The sequence below is a fragment of the Galeopterus variegatus genome, unplaced genomic scaffold (genome assembly GCF_000696425.1).
Source record: "Galeopterus variegatus unplaced genomic scaffold, G_variegatus-3.0.2 Scaffold2062, whole genome shotgun sequence".
NCBI lineage: Eukaryota > Metazoa > Chordata > Mammalia > Dermoptera > Cynocephalidae > Galeopterus > Galeopterus variegatus.
The window spans coordinates 35,134-51,577 of NW_007728173.1; the positions used below are offsets into that span (position 1 = coordinate 35,134).

The following is a 16,444-nucleotide window of genomic DNA, read 5'->3' on the forward strand; positions in this document are numbered from 1 at the left end:
CAGACAGCCCTTTCAAAGTAAAGAAGAAAGCTAACAAAGACATAGGTTATATAAGATATCTGGGCTAATCTCTTAACTGTTTAAAAAATAGAGAATAATTTGCTTTTTTGCTAATTGGAATAATTTGCTTTTTTGTTAATTGGCACACTACAAGATGGTGTCTTTTCAAAGTTCCGATTTTTAATTATCATTTTAATAATGTGCAGGTACCTTTTTTGTTTTGTTCCAGAAAGCCCTCTATCTGAAAGGCTTTACATCTTAAATTCTTTTGGTGTAGATAGTTCTCACCCTTCCTGGGCTCCCACACACCCTGCTATAGATTGGTTACCTCCCACCCCTGACTTCATTCAGGCTTAAGCACCACTGTAACTGTTGAGGGTGGAAAATCCTATTACGGTAATTGAAAGGTAGGGCCTTGAAGAGGTGATTATATTGTAGAAGCATGCTGTAATGAATGGATTAAAAATGGTAGTCAGGGGCATGGTTCTGAGGGCTTTAAAAGAAGAGGAGTGTCCATCTCTCTCTCTCTGCTCTCTCTGCTTCCACCATTTTGCAATGTGAGAACCCTCTGTCACTGTTACCACCATCAGAAGTATTCCTTGGATTTTGGACTTCCATGACTCAGAAACTGCAAGCAATAAATTTTGTTTTCTTTATAAAATACCCAGTTCTAGGTATTTTGTTATAAGCAACAGAAATGAACTAATACATCCCCCAATTATAATTTTTAATATATTACACAATGAAAGCAACTCAGCAACTCTGGCTTTAGCGTTCCCCATTCTTCTGAAATGGAAACAGTTGAGCTAGAAAAGCCACTGCTAACTCATTTCTTTAGGTCTGAGTCCTACAAACCTAAAGAATAACTGAATCAGATGACTCTGGGTATCCAGAAACTTCAAATACAACTTAGCAATACACATACTGGAGTTGCGTAATATGCTGTTGGTGAAGATTAAGTGAATGATAGTATCTAATGTCCCCCAAAGCAGGGTTTTCTCAGAACTAGATGCTTAAGTCCAACCTATTATTAGACTCCCTTGCAAAGGCCAGGAACAGCTTTCTTAAGTAATGTATGTATTAATTATATTCTCCATTATGTAATACAGTAAAGCAGTTAAAAGCCCTGAATTATTATTGATCTGTGTCATGTAAAATAAGTGAAAATGTCCCTTCTGTCTATACAAAGTAATTAGAATGTTACCAGAGGATTAGTGTAGCTTACTTGCCCAAAACCAATCAAAACAAACTCCTAAACAAAGTCAAACAGAACAAATATCCCATGCTTATTGTAGATAGAAATTGAAGAACTTCAGCTTTTGTCTGTCTTCGCAAGGGTGGTGATACTCAAGAATATGGTTATCATCAATATCTTCAGCCAGCTACAAACATTTGTTATCTTTGGTGCTTAAGTACCTTTTTAAAATTAAAAATACTTATAAAATATTTGAATCAATTAATAGTCTGAAAAATCAGAGTTAATAATGTATAATATTTACTATAGACATTCTGAAAACCAAAAAGCTACATTGATAGTAGTTTTCTTCCCTACCTTGAGCTTACTTCTAAAGAAATATAACAAACTAAATTACATTTTAACATTTAGTCATTACCTGGACAACACTTTGAGTTTACTGTAGGCCAGACATTGTTAATTTTTTTTTCTCATACTTAGCCTAGCAACTTTGTATCTATTAAGGATCTATAAAAATTTACACAATGAGAAGGGAGAGGTAAATTGTAGACATTAAACTTTGAATTCAAATACTAACTTTTAAAAATGCTCACTAGGTTAAAGATTAGTACAGTCTTCCCCCAACTGAATCTCAAAGTTGGAACAATACTGATTTAAGTGAAAACTCCAATGAAACTTTGCCAGATACCCAGAGGTATAGTTTTGAGTTGCTATCATCTCAGATTATTTATTTATTCATTAAATTACCTACTGTGTGTAATGTGCAATGATAGGTGTGACTATTTAATAGCAAACGAATAAAGATAAAATTGTGTTTGAACCTAAAAGATTAGCTCAAAACTATATGATATAGGTGTGAACTCAGGAAGAGACCACATCTTCATCAAGCTTTAAAATTTTCAGGTTCTGCATTTAATAAATTTTTTTGATTGCTGCAATAGAGAAACAAGATCTAAAAATAAAAATTCTGAAGTAGTTAGGATAAATTCACACGGAAATTATCAGAAAGCTTTAGTAAGTAAAGACCTGTATTTTTACAGTTTATACAAATGACTTTGATTTCTACAATTTTTCATTTTTGGAAAATGGCTGATGCTTGCTATGGGGTGGAAATGAAGTCTTTAAAGGTAATACATACATATGAATTAAGTAATATCCAAAACAAGACAAACTTGATATAGAAACCTTTTAACGTGACAATTAATGCTACAATTACTTTGTAAATGAAAATTATTTGATATTACTCCAGAAGGACAAACTGTGCTCAAGTTGGTAGGGTCAATTTTATCATAAAGATATGTTGTCTGCTGCACACAGTTTTATAAGACCAACTGTTCTTTAGAAGATGAGATATTTTGATCAAGATTCCTTCTCCTATTCATCACAAATGCCTGCTTTAAAATGTTGATTTGCATGTATATTCAACAACTCTTTTATTTGTGACTCTTTTAGGTAAGTCAATATTTTCTTAAGAATATAACTAGTGGGCCGGCCCGGTGGCACACTGCTACAGTGCACCGCTTGGGAGCGTGGCGGCGCTACCGCTGAGGGTTCGGATCCCACATACAGACCAGTTCCCGCTCACTGGCGGAGCGAGGTGCGGGCGCAACACCGAGGGTTGGGGGGGCGTTGCCGGACGCGAGGGGGGACAAAAAGGAAAAAAAAAAAAAAAGAAAAAAAAAAAAAAAGAAAAAAAAAAAAAAAGAAAAAAAAAAAAAAAGAAAAAAAAAAAAAAAGAAAAAAAAAAAAAAAAAGAATATAACTAGTAACATTAGAGGATTTCTTTATCATTAGAAGGCTAAAGGACTCAATAATGCCTCACGTATGAGGCAAATGAAAAGGTGAACACTATTTTCATTAATTAGTGTATTTGATTTTTGAATATATTGTTTTATTCACTTCAAAATCTGAAACTGAAAAACTTTGAAAACTGAAGTTTAAAAAAGGAGACAGCTATATATTATTTTATAGCTTGGCTTCTACTTAATGCATATATCTTTAATTTTTAAAAAACTTCACAATCTTTAAAATTATTTATCCCTTTTCAAATATAAAATGTATGTGTACTTAGAAATGTAAAGTCACAGTAAGTACAAGAGTAAAAATCTTCATTTTAACAAGGCACAAAACTGAGGCTTGGGGAAGTTGAATAACAAGGACATGGATACTTAGTTGGTCAGGTTCAGAGCCCAGATTAGACCCTGGTTTGTCTCATTTACGAGCTTGTACCCCAAGTTCAAGGTAAAGAAAGGCTTTACTGTTTTGAGCCAAAGTCCCCAATATGCCAAAATTACATGGCCACCAGAGAGCTAATTAAGAAAAACTACGTTGAAATTATTTCCATGTTTCAGTGTTTCCTACCTCTGGACTCAGAATGCAGCTCAAAGATGTGACCCTAGACATTTTTGTTTTCCCTTGAGAGGAAATGCACAGTTGGAAGAGAAGTTCACAAAAACACCTCTTCACAAAGCAGCAACTCTGTTTTCATCTTTATAAAAAGCTCTCTTGTCACAACCCTTTGGTGGCACTTCATGCCCTCAAGAAGTCATTTTGGTAATAGTTAACTCCTTTTTAGTCTGTCTCACAAGACAAATTATAAACGGCTTAAAATCAGGGGCTCTGTTTTTATTTTATTTTTTCATATTTTACAAATAGTATATTTCTAGATCCTGAATTATAACCAAATTATAATTCCCTCTAGGTCTATTTTGTTGCTTTCCGCAAGGATTAAAAAAGACGTATACACCAAGTGCCCCAGGGATGGGAATGGCCATCTCCTGTTGCTGTGGCAGCATCTCAGCTGCTCTGTAGCCCTGGCTCTTTCCAGGCTCCCGTACAGAGGAACACCCACTTCCCCTGCAGCAGAAACTGGCCCAGCAGAAACTGCCCAAGGAGCCATGATGTCCACAGATGAAAGAAAGTTCTTGGATGAAAGGGCTTTGTCTGTGCCTCGGGGTGCTCCCACTGAGGGCTCAGGAACAAATGTCTGGCTGCCATCCTCTTCTGGGACAGCCTCAGCTCACAGCCCAAAGCAGGCTGTCATGCAGTAAGTGGTCAAAGGCTCCCCTTGCTCTTTCTGACCTGGAGGGTAGATCTTTATAGACCTGATACTGCCCAGAGGGCTTTGCTTCTCCTGCCTCTCTTGCAGCTGCTCCTCAGCCAGTGCCATCTCTTCCTCCATGGCAGAGTCTTCCTCTTTGGCTCGATGATGGTTCTCCTGTTGTGACCTGCCCTCCTGTTGCATGCTGTAGAACATGGGGCCCAGCTCCATCAGCCACTCTCCATCCACAGCAGTCACATACTGCATGTACCCCTTGGTAGTCATGACCAACTCTGATACATTATGTAGTCAGGGGTGTAACCCATCCCAAAGAGAGAGCTGTTGGGATGCAAGTGGCAGGGCCCCAATTCCCTTGAGCTTGGCTGCTTGGTGGAAATATGCAGCACAGATGCACTTCCTGACAGTGTCCCAGTCAGTGTCACAAGAGGCCAGGCTCATCTGCTGCCGCACCATACTGTCCTTGAGTTGATCCCACAGCTCCTGGACCTTCTGCATGGCCCTGGCATGGATGAAATGATCATTGCAGTGGATAGTAGAGTGATTATTGTTCTTCCACTACAGGTAGACATTCAGGTAGGTCAAATGATCACTCTTGGGGACAGCAAACTTCTCCCGGATTTGACTGCTTTCCTCCTCTCAGCCCTTGGGCCTGTAGAAGATGGCTGGCACAGAGAGCATGGAGACAATGAGCAGGATCTCGGAGCTGTAGCCCACATCGCAGGACACAATGAATATCTTGGGCAGGGCTGGGTCCAGTGGGAACTCCACTTTTAGCTGCCCAGTGGAAGTCAGACCACCTGTGTTGTCCAGGGCCTTGAAGATCCAGAGCCAATCCATGGAGTTGAGAATGTTGTCCTCAAGCGGTGGGTCCATTAAGTGGAAATGCAGCAGGTCCTGCACCCCAAGGGACTTGAGCAGCAGCACCACGTTGGCCAGGTTGGGCACCTGGATCTTGGGCACCGTGGTAATCAGGAACTCATTCTTGTAGGCACTCTGGGTGTAGAGCCTGAAACACTGACCTGGGCCTGTCCTGCCAGCTCGCCCTGACCTCTGGTTGGCATTGGCCTGGCTGATGGGGTAGATCTGCAGAGCATCCATTGCCAATCATGAGGTTGAAGACCTTTACTTTGCAATAACCAGAATCAATAACAAACAAAATGCTATCAACAGTTAGAGATGTCTCAGTGATGTTGGTGGCAACAATACACTTCCAAACACCATCTGGAGCCTTCTGGAAGATTTTGGCCTGAAGGTCAGAAGGCAGCTGGGAGTAGATTGGCAGCATGGCCAAGGTGGGTACATTCTCCAGTTCCTCCAGATGTTCCACAATCTGGTCTGAGGTCACCTCAATGTCCTCTTGGCCAGGCATGAAGATAAGAATGTCCAACAGATGCACCTACAAGGACTGCTTCACCGTGGCTTCCCCATAATCCTCTTGCGGGGTCTTGCTGAAGAGGATGTCAACAGGGAAAGTACGACCAGGGACATGGAAGATGGAAATATTCCCAAAAAAGGCAACAAATTTCTCAGCATCCATAGTGGCTGATATGATGGCCTCAGGTCTTAGCACTGAGCCACTACCTCCTGGAGCAAACCAAAGAGCACATCTGTGTTGAGGGAGCACTCATGGGCCTCATGCATGATGCTGGAGCTGTAGTGATCCAGGTCAGCCTCCCACAGGGACTCTCACAGCAGGATCCTATCTGTTATGTATTTGATCAGGGTGTTTTCTGAAGTACAGTCTTCGAAGTGGATGGCATAGCCCACCTCCTCACCAAGGTTACTGCCCATCTCTCTGCTGACTCTCCTGGCCACCAACATGGCAGCCACATGCAAGGGCTGCATGCAGTCAATCATCCCATTGTCTGTATAACCATCTTCATGCAAGTACTGGGTCAGCTGAGTGGTCTTACCACTCCCTGTATCCCCAACCATGATTACAATGCTGTTGTCTCTCATAATAGTGAGTGGCTCCTGCTGCACTGAAAAGATTAGAAAGTACTGCCTTTGCTCCAGGATTGACTTCTCCTTTGCAAATTCACTGCTGCTTCATTCTTTTTCTTCATGTGATCTGCAAACTTCTGCTCTGTCCTGTAGTCCACTTTCCCATCTTCTGTCAGAGCTTCATCTGGCTCTTCCTCTTTTTTGATGCCCATTATATCCCCCAGTTTGGTACCAGCCAGTTCCCAGTGCTTGTGCTGAGCCTTTTTGCATTACTTTTGCTTCCTGTGTTTCTGCACAGATTGGCTGCCTTTTTGAGCAATACTAGCCAGGTCAGAAGTGGCATCCTTGACAGGAATCACAGTCTCTGGCTGCTTGGTGAAGATGATGCGCCCATCCAGGAAGAGAGGCACCAGGTTGTGTGCCATCAGATACACCTTGGTTACATTAGCCTTTTCAAAGTCCTTATCCACCTCTAGCCAATGGACCAACCCACTGGTGAGCATGCCGTTGGTCTCCAAATGCTCATTATCCTCACTGATCTGTCTCTGCTGAGCTGAAATGCGCTTCTGTTTAGGTAGATGCTGCTCCTGCCTCCTTAGGTAGTTTTGGAAGCGTAGGTCAGGTGACTGTGGAACTTGTCATACCCCTCATCCATCAGGTACCAGTCCCGATCAGCTTGCCTCTGGTCATCCTCCCACTGCTGTCATTCCTCCTGTGTCAAATGAAATTCCTTCCTTGCCACATTTGCATCATCTTTGGCCCCTGACAGATGTGGGCTGGACTCCAGGTGTCTTCTGTCACCCACTCGCTCGTTGTACTTCTAGGAGGGAGTGAGCAGAGGTGTGTCATCTGAGTACTTGCTCCTCACAGACTTGTCTTCATCTTGAGTGGACAGCTGATGGCTCCGCTAAGAATCCCGAAAGGAAGGTGTGGAGGAGGGTAATTCCCATTGCGACTGCCTGGAGGAGCCACAGACACTGCCCTTTTCCTTCCTGGGAGATCTTGAACGGGTGGCTGCATCTTTAGGTCAATGCTATAGACTTTCTGGTTCACTTCTTCTGCTACTGTGCTCTGATCCTCACTCTGATCTGCTGCTGTGTCTGCTTTCCTCCTGCTCATCTCTGTCTCTCTTGAGGTCATGGACTTGAATCCGTGATTTCTCCTTCTTCCAATCCTTTTCTTCTTTGGACCAGGCATAGGCCCCATATTCCAGCTGCTCCTGCTCTCTCTGCTGGCTGCATTCCCAAAACTCTGCACTCACATCACCAGGATGGGATGGAGTCTCTACCTGAGAAAATCAATAATGTCTGTCTTTTCATCTACTTCGGCCAGGCTGGTCACAGCCCTCCTCCTTAGCATCCCTCTGGTTATCTGTGCTCTCTTCCCAGTCCTGGAAGAGGTTCTGGATTTCTTTTTGTCCTCCCTGTGGTCCTCCTCCTCTTGTTCCCTCTATTTCTGGTCAGACAGCAAGTCCAGTCCCAGCAACGAAGGGCAGGGAACAGGGTCCTTGAAGAAATGCTGCTTGCTGGCCATACTTTTGCTCTTGCAAATAAAACCGCCAACCAAGAGGCCAGATTAGTGCCTTCCAATCGATGGACGGAGGCATCCTTGCTGGTGTCCTCCATCACAGGCTCTGGGATTTTCTTGCCAAGTGTGACTCTTGGGATTTATGTTGTTAATAACCAAGGTTGAATTATGTATCCAGATCTTTGCTGAACACTGTAAACACAAACAAGGGAAATACATGGTCTCTAACTTCAAAAGCTTATAATTGTTAAAATTATCATGTGTGAAGTTTATATTAAGCAGGTTTGTCTTATGATTTATAAGAATAACGTATTATTAGCCTGTTTGTTACAAACTACCCAGTTTCAAGTATTCTGTTATAAATAATAAAAAAAAAAAACGAAATTTTTTTTTACAGTTTGGAGGCTGAGAAGTCCAAAGCTCAGGGAACACATCTGGTGAGGGCCTTCTTCCTGGTGGGAGCTCTCTACAGGGTCCCAAGGCAACCAGGGTGTTGCATGGCAAGAAAATGGCATGAGCAAGAGAGTTAACTTTCTCACTCCCTCTCCTTATAAAGCCATCAGAACCATGCCCATGATAACACATTACTTCATGAATAATTAATTCACAAAGACACAATCCTCACAATCCAACACCTCTCAAAGGCCCCACCTTTCAAATACCATAATTGGATTCCCCACCTTCTTAACACTGCTACAATGGAAGTCAAATTTCCAAGACATGAACTTTGAGGACATGCCTATAGCATGCCATGTTTCTCTGTTTTTATTTTGAACCCACTGCAGAGCTGTACCACGGTACAGCATGGTAGAGTGTGCACCCACTAAATATTTGTCGAGTGGAATAACATTGAAAAGCAGGATGAAGTAAAGCCATCTTCCATCTGCCAAAGACTTTGGTGTTGCTGTATGGGTAATTTTCGTTCTTAGAAAGCTTTAATGTGAATGAAATTATTCCTTAGTGAGCGTTTTAAAATTCCACCGAAAGCGGTTTAATAAATTAAGCGTGCCCTCTTAGGAGGGGGCACAGTTCTCGACAGATGAGAAAGAAAAGTGACAGTGACATCTCTGCATTGTTCAGGGAAGAGAGAAAGGTCAACAAAGAGTAGAAACAGAATACTCAATCCACCCCGCATTCTTTCTCTGGAATGCTCTCTGTGCGTCCCTTATCATTTAAGTTCCTTAAATGCAATTTTCTTGAGACTGACCATATCCTTTTCTGGGGGTGAGGGGAGGAGCGGGAGGAAGGAGTTGGAGGAGAAGGTCTAGGTGGATGATTCTTTGAACAGCAGCGTCCATTTGGGGCCCTAGGGGAGGCGGGGGTCACGGAACTCTCCTTGCACCAGTGGTCTACAACGTCTTGCCTGCGGTTTACAACCGCTCTTTAAAAATAATTTCCCTTTGGGACGGCACCGGGGCTTCTTCCTGCCACCCCCACCTCCACCCTTGGCGGCCCCAGGCAAAGAAACGCCTTGGTTTCCCGGGCAGGTCACAGAGTAAACAACACGCTCGGAGGATTACTATCGACCAGAGGCCAATTCGACCCTTACCCTTTGCCACCCTCAAATGACCTTTGCCAGCAGCCCCTGCTCTCCCTTCAAATGGAAAACCCACAGACACACACACAAACAAAAAAACCCCAAGTCTTCCCTTCGGTTGCTACCCGCAATGACGTTTCCCCCTCGGGTCCCGCCCCTCGGGGGGCTTGGAATTTTGGGATTGGCCAAGAGACTGTGGTGACAAGGCCCCGATTGGACGGCGGGACGATGATTGACAGCGGGGGCAGCCGCCGCGCCCTCCCTCCCTCTCCTCTGTGCAAATGTGTGTGTGCGGTGTTATGCCGGACAAGAGGGAGGCGACCGTGGCGGCGGCGGCGGCGGCTCTGTTTATTGTCCCTCTCGGTGTGTGGATGTGAGGAAGCCGGTGCTGCAGCGCCACCGACAAAGGCGGGTTTTGAGGCAGCGGCGGCGATCGCGACAACGACGACGACTCCAGCGACAGGAACGGCCGGCCTTCGCGGAGTGTGAGAAGGACAAGGCGCTTCTGCGTCCCCGCCACGTTCGGACGCCCCGGGCTCCACAGACGCCCGCGCGGCTCGCACCTTCGGGCTTCCTGCTGAGGTGACCCCGTTCAGATTCCCGGGTGTGCACACCCCGCCTGTCCCCCTGCTGCTGGGGCGTCCCACACGTGTCCACGTCCTGCGTCTGTCTGCACCTCTGCTGCACGGGACAGGTGTTCCTGGCCAGCAGCCCCCAGCAGCCCAGTGCGGCCATCCCAGGCTTGTGTCTGCCTCTCGGTGACCCCTGGGCTGAGGGGGTCGCTGGCCCTCTGGCATCTGAATCGTGATGAGGTTGGATGTAAGAGTCTCTGGGTTCTTTCCTCCCTCACTCACCATGTTTGGAAGTTCCGTGAAGCAGGGCTGGGGGTGCTGATAACAGGAGCAGGAAGAACCCCAGGCCTCGTGGTGCAGGGGGATGTGGGGGGCGACCTCGCGCCACTGGTGCCTCCCCGCTCCCTGTCTTTGCCCAGCTGTGGGGAGACGCGGTGAAAGAGGAGGAGACGTGGAGAGTGTGCCAGGGCCCTGGCGACGGTCCCTCTCGCATGCCTGGGCCAGCAGGAGGGACACGCTGGGGAGGCATCGTCCCTGCCCTCCCCGCGCTGGCACGGGGCGGGCCGTGGAAGAGGGCGGTGTGGGGGGGGCAAGCCTCTCGGAGAGGGGTGTCGTGTGTCTCGCTGCAGCTGCACGTCGTCCGTCGTCCGGTCCAACACGGGTCGGGGCGGCTGCATTGTTCGCGGCCCCCGGCGGGGGAGGAATTCCGCGGGGCGGGGAGGGCAGGGAGAGGGGAAGGAGGGAAATCCCGTCCCCCGAACGGGCGCCCCGTCTGGGCTTGTATTAGCAGAATCCCCCCACCTCCGCTCCCCGTGCCTTTTCTTTCTTCTCTTTCCCACTCGGGAGGTTCAGGTTGCAGTTTGCACTTGAAACTTTGGGGGACAAAACCGTGAACATGACATGTAGCCCCGCTTCCTCTCTTTTTCTCATCCCAGACCCTTCCAGGGTAGTCGGGATGAGATGATGGGGATGGCGATAATGCGGGGGGTGGGTGGGTGGGGGGGCGGTCAGCACTTTCTCCAAATGTGGTTTAAGAAAATCTTGGAGAAAGGTGTGTGTGTGTGTGTGTGTGTGTGTGTGTGTGTGTGTGTATTTTAAATGCATCCATTTCTGGTGCTCTAATCTCTCAAAGAAGAATGCATTTGGACGTCTACAGCAATTTACACTTAAATTCGGAAAGTCTCATTCGATTGGGACGCATTCGGGATGCAGTAGGAGACTGTAGATTGTCCATCTGTCAGGGTAGGATTATTAAAAGAAGGGCTTACCTACGTCAGCATTGCAGGTGAAACGGGGTGGGGTGGAGGTGCTGAATGGATGTCCTGTAGAGGTGACTGAAGTGCTTAGTCCTGGAGTTAAAGGATTTCGGCGCTCAGGTCCTGCTGGGAAGTAGAAGTAGAAATAGCGAGGGAAGAACTGGAGAGCCCGGATTCCCACGACCGATCGATAATTCACCCGCATTTCACTTACTCAGCATAGAGTTCAGACGAGGGTCATTTCCTACACACACAAAAAATCCAGCTCAGTCAACTGATTAGGTATCCAAGGAGAAAAGTAGAAAGCGTTACCCTCTTTTTTTAAACACCCCATGGGAACTTTTATATTGGCATTTTTGTTACTTAATTCTTCATTTTTCTTTGTTTGGGTGAGGTTTAGGTCAGTTGAATAGCAGTTGTGTTGCTTGTGTTCCTTGTAAAAACGGTGTTATTGACAGGAAAACATTTTCACGATTTCTGTTTGCATGCCAAGGTACTTTGCAAAGTAACTCACTAGGCTCTCATAATTGAATCTCTCCGAATTTTGTATATTACACTTATAATGTAGTATGAACGTATGAACGGACTAGCTAGAGAAAATGTCAAATAGTAAGTTAGTGGTCCATGTGGACATGCGGGGAGAGAGGAATGCATACATGCAAAAGAATGATTTTTAAAATTGACGGCCCTTACTAAAATCAAAGATGTGAAAATGGAGTTAGAGAGCCACATGGTATAGTGAGTTCTTATTCACTATTTGGAAGTGTTGAGGCCCGATAGGTGTTTCCTCTGAGGACGTCTGATTCTATATGGTAAACATTCTGCTCCAAGGTTGGATTGGTTGGCTTTAATATTTGAAAGCAGTATTTTAACGTACTTTTACTTAACTTTGTAGATAATTAAGTGACCACTGTTTTTGTGTCGAGTTCAATAGGAAATTTAGCGAAACTTGGAGGGTCTCATTTGACATTAGAAAAATGCATTTGAAATTAAAATTGACTTTTTTTTTTTTTTTTTTTTTTTTTTTTTAAAAAAGATGACCGGTAAGGGGATCTTAACCCTTGACTTGGTGTTGTCATCCCCACGCTCAGCCAGTGAGCGAACCGGCCATCCCTATATGGGATGCGAACCCGGGGCCTTGGTGTTATCAGCACCGCCCTCTACCGAGTGAGCCACGGGCTGGCCCTAAAATTGACTTTTTGAATAAAGAATTTTTTTCGTTATAAAATTAATTATGAGAAATATGGGAAATGCAGCAAAATAATGAGAAGTAAAAATCACTTAGTCTTTTATTTATAAAGTATATCTAGTTGAATTAGAAGTTTTATTAAATAAAGATAATCACCCCATAAGTCCTCTTTAAGATTTGATGCTTACTTTAAGTAATTATATGAGCATCTTTATGTCCATAATATACATCATTGATCATAAACTGAAGTGGTTATAGACTTTGATGTCAGATTGCTGTGGGTTCAGGTCATGTCTTCAACACATATAGTCGGTGAGGCTTTTTGAAAGGAACCTAACCTCTCTAAACCTGTTTTCTCATCTGTCAAATAAAATTGCATTGAGAATTAAATAAGATAACATATGTAGCACAGTGGTAGGCTTAATAAATGTTTGTTTATATTGACAAAGTTAAAAAAGCGCACACACTGGAAGAATGGATTGCAGTTGCTTTTACATAAAATATCATTTAGCTGGGTGAAAACAAATTAATTTTTTCTTTTCAAGAGTTTGGGGGTTTATTGCAGTGATCTATTTTGGAAGAGAGGTAACTTTGTCAGCTTTATTGAAGCTGGTGTTATGTTGCCACCTGCTTGTGGATAGCAGGAAGAAATAAAAATGGAATTAGTCCCTGATATCTTTCTTCTTCTGAGTGGGGGGGTTGCGTGCCATGTGTTGCTGGTATTAACTTCTTTCGGGATCATGCCAGCATGTGTTATTAACATTGTCAGCTCATGAAATTTGACCTTTCAGTATCTGAAACCACAAAGTGGTTTAAGATTGGCATTAATTTCTCCTTTTACTAATTTATTTGGTTTGTGTTTGATATGCAGTATTTTAGCAAGAGTTTTTTTTTTTTTTTTTTTTTGTCTTTTTTTTTTTCGTGTCCGGCAACGGATCACAACCGTCAGTGTCGCGCCCGTACCGGACCGGGACCGGCAACGGGATCGCAACCCTCGGCGTTGGGCCCACACCCCGCTCAGCCAGTGAGCGGGAACCAGTCCGCTTGTGGGATCCGAACCCTTGGCGGGAGCGCCACCGCACTCCCAAGCGGCGCACTGTAGCAGTGCGCCACCGGCCGGCCCTAGCAAGAGTTTTTATAATTAAAAGTGAAATAGGGCCGAGCCGAGCCCGTGGCGCACTCGGGAGAGTGCAGCGCTGGGAGCGGAGCAGCGCTCCCGCAGCGGGTAGGATCCTATATAGGGATGACCAGTGCGCTCACAGCGCTCACTGGCTGAGCGTGGTGCGGCTGGTCCCAAAAAAAGGACAAAAAAAAAAAAAAAGTGAAATAATTATAAATGGTAACATTATTTTGAGTTAAATTTGACAGTGAAAAAGCCTTCTCTGAAGCAAGCAGTTTCTTGAATTAATTCTTAGTTTGTAAAGCTTTGATTGGTAGACCATAATATCTGTTTCATTCTGTCAGTCTTGGTTATTCTGTTTAAGTGGTTGTAGAAAATACATTTGTGGAAATATTAGAACATAGTTTATGGCTATTGATTTCTTTTTTCCAGTAATACTATAAAACTAGGTAGATTAAAAAATATTATAATGGAAAATGTTAAGCATCTCAGTAAGTTGTAGCCAGAATAGTATGACAAGCCTCCCTCTATTTATCATCAAGCTTAAATAAATATCACCTCAATACCACCCACTTTCTCTTTTCTTATTATTTTGAAGCAGAGCAAATCCTAGATTATATCACTTTATCTGTAAATATTTCAGTGTTTATCTCTAAAAGTTGTCGTTCTTTAAAAAAATATGTAACCACAATTAACATTGTAGTTTTTTAAGAGTAAAATTCATTGAGGGCTGGCCCTGTGGCGCACTCGGGAGAGTGCGGCGCTGGGAGCACAGCGACACTCCCGCCGTGGGTTCGGATCCTATATAGGAATGGCCGGTGTGCTCACTGGCTGAGCGTGGTGCGGGCGATACCAAGCCAAGGGTTGTGATTCCCTTACCGGTCATGAAAAAGGACAAAAAAAAAAAAAAAAGTAAAATTCATTGAAATATATAACATACATTTTTTGGACTATCGCTGTGGGTTACATGTGTCCCCTAGAAGTTCATCTGTTGGAAACTTGATCCCCACTGTAACGGTGTTAAGAGGGTGGGAAATCCAATTATGATATGTGGAAGGTGGAGCCTTTGAGAGGTGATTGGATCATGAGGACTGTGCCCTCCTGAATGGATTAATCCATAATGGTTGTGGGCTGGTGGCTTTATGAGGAGCACAATAAGAGAGCTCTTGCAATTTTCTTGCAAAATGATAACCTGCGTTACCACAGGACTCTGTAAAAGAAGGTCCTCAATAGATGCACGCCCTGGACTGAGGACTTCCCAGCTTCCAAAATTATAAGAAATAAATTTCATTTCTTTATAAATTACCCAGTTTCAGGTACTCTGTTATAAGTAACAGAAATGGAGTAATACAACTGTGAATATTTCTAAATAAAGAAATGTGGCTATATTTAAATATTGTTTAAAGATTTGTTTTAAGAAACTTGCTTTAGTGGCTCATTACTGGAAGTCTAAATTTCTCAGTCAGACTTTCATAAAATATGGGCCATCTCCGTTGAAATTTATTTTCTGTAGTCCCATAGGTAGATTTATCTCTTCATTGTCCCCTTTACAAGTCATGCTTGTTTTTGTCACTTTGTTTTGCATGTTTACCTTCCATCAGGAATGCCTCTTTTCTCTTTAGCAGTCTAAACCTTAACTACTCTTCAAGGCTCATTCAGAGTCTCACTAAGCGTTTATTTTGCAGTTTATACTGATCTTATTCTTCTACTGAGCTTTATAGATCATAAAACAAATTGTTTTAGTGTAAATTTTACACATGATAATTTTGTCTTAACAGTTATAAATTTTTGAAGTTAGAGACCATGTATTTTCCTTGTTTATGTCCTTTACAGTTTTTAGAAAAGATCTGGATACATAATTCAACCTCAGTTATTAACAAATTGTGTAATTGACATACTAACTTCTTGAAAAGTCTTCTTTCATAGTGGTACCAGTGGTTAAGTAGCCAATGTTCTTTAGATACATTCTCAAGTAAACATAATAGCAGTATTTAGAAGCACTTTTTATAAACTGTTAACTTTTCTGAATAGAAGTGTGTTCACCTGTAGTTTCAGATCTGTTAGATACTTAGATGGTGACAACAGTTGCATTTTACTAAATATACTTTAAAAAACAAACCTCTTATATTTTAAACTTATTTTGGCATCTGGCTGTCTGTTGTATTTTTTAAAATCTTAATATGAATAGGACCCCTTTTTAAAGAAAAAGTGTGATAGGTATAGTTAGTCCCATTTGCAGAGAAGGAAGCAGGAATTTAGAAATGAGGTAACAAACTGTTAGGCACATGGCTAAAGCAAAGATGGTATTTAAGCCAGGTTTATGTTCTTGACCATCATTTACACAGCCTCCCATTTAAAAAACATTAAGAAGCAAAACAACTCATCTTTTATACCCTATATGACAGAATAAACAGACTTATGGAACTTATCTATCTCTTTCTAGTTACCTGTCTTTTACTTTCACACTAAAAGCTAAGGAGTATATTTTCTTTTCAGGGTATATATGTCTAGTAGAGCATGATGCTAAGAGTATAGGCTATGAAATCAGATCACATTGTCTCTCATATATATATATATATTTATAATTTATAAATAAATACAATTTATTGCATACATTTTTGGAGGCTGGGAAATCCAAAGCCTAGGGAATACTTCTGGTAAGGTGACCTTACATCAATGCAGTGTCACATGGCAGAATGGCAGAGCAGATAGAAAGAGATAGCTCCTCGTGCTCTCTTTTTAAAGCCCTCAGATCATATTGTTTTATAATTCAGCTTTTTAAAGTACTAGCTTTGTTAGCTTTGAGAAAACATAACAACATCATTTCATGGAGATCATATATAAGGATTAACCGAGATTATCCATATAATTCCCATAGTGCTTGGCACATAGTAGCTCTCAGATGGGTACACACACACACACACACACACATATCTTTTCTAATCCAGGATAAGTATTTTCATTCCTTTTATCTTAGAGAAAATGTATTTTTAATTTTCACTGCATAAATCTAAGCATTCCTTACTGTTTTGAAGTATTCCTC

The 16,444-nt window shown here is 42.9% G+C and overlaps 1 pseudogene; it reads right to left on the reverse strand.

The window, feature by feature from the left end:
- Positions 1-4,214: 4,214 nt before the first annotated feature.
- On the reverse strand, positions 4,215-7,825 carry LOC103596639 (annotated as a pseudogene).
- Between the last annotated feature and the right edge of the window lie 8,619 nt (positions 7,826-16,444).